We start from the raw sequence: 4,691 nt of genomic DNA, 5'->3' as shown, positions 1-4,691 counted from the left end.
GGAAGGGTTGCCCGCACCGAGACCTGTCCATCACCATTGATGATGCCGTGGTGACGCCAACTGGGACTGTGAGGAATCTGGGTGTGACCCTGGACGACCAACTGTCGTTCTCAGCAAACATTGCATCGGTCACACGCTCCTGCAGATTCCTCCTCTACAACATCAGGAGGATTCGCCCCTTCCTCACTGAGGAGACGGCGCAGGTGCTCATCCAGGCTCTGGTCATCTCCCGCCTGGACTACTGCAACTCACTACTGGAGCCCCGGCGTCGGCCATCAGACCTCTGGAGCTTGTCCAGAAAGCTGCAGCACGTCTGGTGTTCAATCGCCCCAAGTTCTCTCACACAACTTCCCTTCTCCGTTCTCTACACTGGCTCCCTGTAAGAGCTCGCATCCAGTTTAAGACTCTGGTGCTAGCCTACAGGGCAGTGAGAGGAACAGCTCCTTCCTATCTCCAGGCCTTGGTCAAGCCCTACACCCCTGCCCGACCACTTCGCTCTGCTGCCTCGGGCGATTGGTTTCCCCGTCGCTCAGAGGTCCCTCCGGCCGATCCACCCGGTCACAGCTTTTTTCTGTCCTGGCCCCTCAGTGGTGGAATGAACTCCCCACCGACGTCAGGACAGCAGAGTCACTGCCCATCTTTAGGCGCAGGCTGAAAACTCACCTCTTCAAGAAGTACTACCCTGAGCCTTCCTCGTAGCACTTATTGCACTCGTATTAGTTGTTGCACTTACTGTATTTGTATCAGTTCGCTGCACTTATTGAATTTGTATTTGTTTACTGCACTTATCCTATTCGTAGTAGTTTGTAGCACTTACTATATTCGGATTAGTCTGTTGCAATTATTGTTTTCGTAGTAACTTGCCTCTGCACTATACTTTTGCTCTGGCTTATGCTTTAAGATGCTTGTTTAAGAAAGGAGATGCACTTATGACTTCTGGTGACTAGTAGTTCTCTTGAATACCTATGTTGAATACACTTCCTGTAAGTCGCTTTGGATAAAAGCGTCTGCTAAATGACTGTAATGTAATGTAATGGTAGCCAGTGCCCTCTTCTTCTACCAGTCTGTGGTAGCCAGTGCCCTCTTCTTCTACCAGTCTGTGGTAACCAGTGCCCTCTTCTTCTTCTTCTACCAGTCTGTGGTAACCAGTGCCCTCTTCTTCTTCTTCTACCAGTCTGTGGTAACCAGTGCCCTCTTCTTATTCTACCAGTCTGTGGTAACCAGTGCCCTCTTCTTCTTCTACCAGTCTGTGGTAACCAGTGCCCTCTTCTTCTTCTACCAGTCTGTGGTAGCCAGTGCCCTCTTCTTTGCTGTAGCGTGCTGGGGTGGTGGCATCAGGACTGGAGATGCCAACAAGCTCAACAAGCTGGTGAGGAGAGCCAGCTCTGTGGTGGTCTGGAGCTGGACAGTCTGGAGTCAGTGGGTGAGAGGAGGATGAAGGCCAAACTCGGAGCCATCCTGGACAATCCCTCTCACCCTCTCCATGAGGAGCTGTGACAGCTGGGCAGCTCTTTCAGCCATCGGCTGATTCTACCAAAGAGCAGGACGGAGCTTCAGACGCTCATTTGTGCCCACTGCCATCAGACTGTACAACAACAGCAGAGACCACAGTCTGTCACCATGCTGACCAGCCCCCCCCCCCCCCCCTCCCCAATGTGGATATACTGAACATTTTTATTTTTATTCTTATTTCTTATTTTTATTTTTATTCTATTTTTATTTTGTTGTATAGTATGTGTATTTATTGTCTGTTTCTATGTAGTTGAGCTGCTGCAACACCCGGATTTCCCCCATGGGGATCAATAAAGGAATATAATAATAATGAGTTAATGAGTTAGTGAGTTAGTTAGTGAGTTAATGAGTTAGTCAGTCAGTTAGTGTTAGTTAGTTAGTTAGTTAGTTAGTTAGTTAGTTAGTGAGCGAGTTAGTTAGTTAGTTAGTTAGTGAGTGAGTTAGTTAGTGAGTTAGTTAGTTAGTGAGTTAGTTAGTGAGTTAATTAGTTAATGAGTTAATTAGTTAATGAGTTAATGAGTTAGTCAGTTAGTGAGTTAATGAGTTAATGAGTTAATGAGTTAGTGAGTTAATGAGTTAATGAGTTAGTCAGTTAATGAGTTAGTGAGTTAATGAGTTAGTGAGTTAGTGAGTTAATGAGTTAGTGAGTTAATTAGTTAATTAGTTAGTTTAGTCTGTTAGCATGCTAACATTAGCGAAGCAGCAGTAAACACAAATACAGCTTTATTCTATTGTCAAATTCACAACAATTACAGAGGCAACATATGTGAGATATGAAATAAAATGTAATAATTGGATGTAGTCGTCATGCCCACACTCGTTTGTTTGTGGACGTTTTGAAGCCTTGATTTCAGCATTTTGGCCGTTGCCATCTTGTTTCTTTGCAACCAGTGAACAGGAAGTGACCATATATGGAGTGAGGAGGAGTGACGTAGAGACGGCGTATACGTCTCTGGTGTCGACCTGTCAATCAGTGTGTAGCCCCGCCCTAAAGCATCCCCTGCTTTATGGTCTGTTTGACTCTAAATGGAGCATCATTTACTAAATGAACATCATGCTGTATTGAAGAAGACTTGAAACTAGAGATTGAGACCATAAACTCATGTTTACAATGTTTACTGAGGGAATAAATCAAGAGAGAGTAGAGTCATTTTCTCATAGACTTCTATACAACCAGAGGAGTCGCCCCCTGCTGGACAGCAGAGAGAATGCAGCTTTAAGACTCATTCTCATTACATTACATTACATTACAGTCATTTAGCAGACGCTTTTCTCCAAAGCGACTTACAGTCAGTAGTATGTTACATATCATTCACCCATTCACACACTGATGACAGGCTACCATCAAGGTGCCACCATCAGACTCTAACTAACATTCATCATCCAGTCCACACCGATGGCCTTCAGGAGCAACTTGGGGTTAAGTGTCTTGCCCAAGGACACATCGACTGCCGAAGCCGGGTATCGAACCACCGACCCTCTGATTGGAGAACTACCTTGCTCTCCACTACGCCACAGCCGCCATTCACTTCACTTTAAAGATCTAAAGGTTGATGACTGCTCAGTATCGATCTGAGGGTCAGAGAGCATTGTTGCAGTGCATGATGGGAGACTGCCAGGCGGCTCAGCTGCCAACATTCAGAGCTGCTTCAGGACACAAAGACGCTTTAATGAGCTGCTTAACATTCAGCGACGGATGATTCCTGAGAAAGATGCTTCAGCAGAAAGATCGTCAGAGTGAAGGTGACCGAGAGCCAATACACGACGACAACAACTACACAACTACACAACTACACAACTACACAGCTACAACTACACAACTACAACTACACGACTACAACTACACAACTACACAACTACACGACTACACAACTACAACTACACAGCTACAACTACACAACTACACAGCTACAACTACACCTCCCCACAGAAACAATGAGTGGTGCGGCTGCAGCTCATCATCGTCTCTTCTTATGTTCACATTATTTATTATAAACGTCGGTCAGCAAATTCTCAGCTCTGTCTGGTTTCACTGCAGAAATTAAGCTTAAAGCTTAAAGTCGCATTAATCTGAATGTTAATATGAATCTACGTCTGTAACCCGGACATATATATGTGTATCTAGTATATATATATATATACATATATATATATATATATACTGTGTAAGTAACCACCAACTGTATGCATATGAAGTAATCTATTACTTTACTCATTAATTGTTGAACCCAGAACTCTGTTTACAGATGAGTTGTTAAACATCACGTTAGCTTCATATTTATATATTTATATTTATAACAAGCTGCTGGAGCTGATGTCCATTAAAGCACCACAGAAGAAGAAGCTGATGATAATCTGGTCTATAGTTAGGACTGGTTCAGGTTTATAGTTAGGGCTGGTTCAGGTCTATAGTTAGGACTGGTTCAGGTTTATAGTTAGGGCTGGTTCAGGTTTATAGTTAGGACTGGTTCAGGTTTATAGTTAGGACTGGTTCAGGTTTATAGTTAGGACTGGTTCAGGTTTATAGTTAGGACTGGTTCAGGTCTATAGTTAGGACTGGTTCAGGTTTATAGTTAGGGCTGGTTCAGGTTTATAGTTAGGACTGGTTCAGGTTATAGGTGGTTCAGGTTTATAGTTAGGACTGGTTCAGGTTTATAGTTAGGACTGGTTCAGGTCTATAGTTAGGACTGGTTCAGGTTTATAGTTACTGGTTCAGGAGTTGGACTTCAGGTTTATAGTTAGGACTGGTTCAGGTTTATAGTTAGGACTGGTTCAGGTTTATAGTTAGGACTGGTTCAGGTTTATAGTTAGGACTGGTTCAGGTTTATAGTTAGGACTGGTTCAGGTTTATAGTTAGGACTGGTTCAGGTTTATAGTTAGGACTGGTTCAGGTCTATAGTTAGGACTGGTTCAGGTCTAGTTAGTTAGGTCTATAGTTGGTTCAGGTCTATAGTTAGGACTGGTTAGTTAGGACTGGTTCAGGTTTATAGTTAGGGCTGGTTCAGGTCTATAGTTAGGACTGGTTCAGGTTTATAGTTAGGACTGGTTCAGGTCTATAGTTAGGGCTGGTTCAGGTTCTCCTTGGTCCAGCCCCTAGATATGCTGCTATATGCCTAGACAGCCGGGGGACTACCTAGGATACACTGAGCTCCTCTCTCCTCTTCTCTCCCTCCTTCTTT

Source organism: Anoplopoma fimbria, chromosome 1 (assembly GCF_027596085.1).
Source record: "Anoplopoma fimbria isolate UVic2021 breed Golden Eagle Sablefish chromosome 1, Afim_UVic_2022, whole genome shotgun sequence".
Taxonomy (NCBI): Eukaryota; Metazoa; Chordata; class Actinopteri; order Perciformes; family Anoplopomatidae; genus Anoplopoma; species Anoplopoma fimbria.
The sequence above is the reverse complement of the archived record's forward strand: the minus strand, read 5'-3'. Positions refer to the sequence as shown.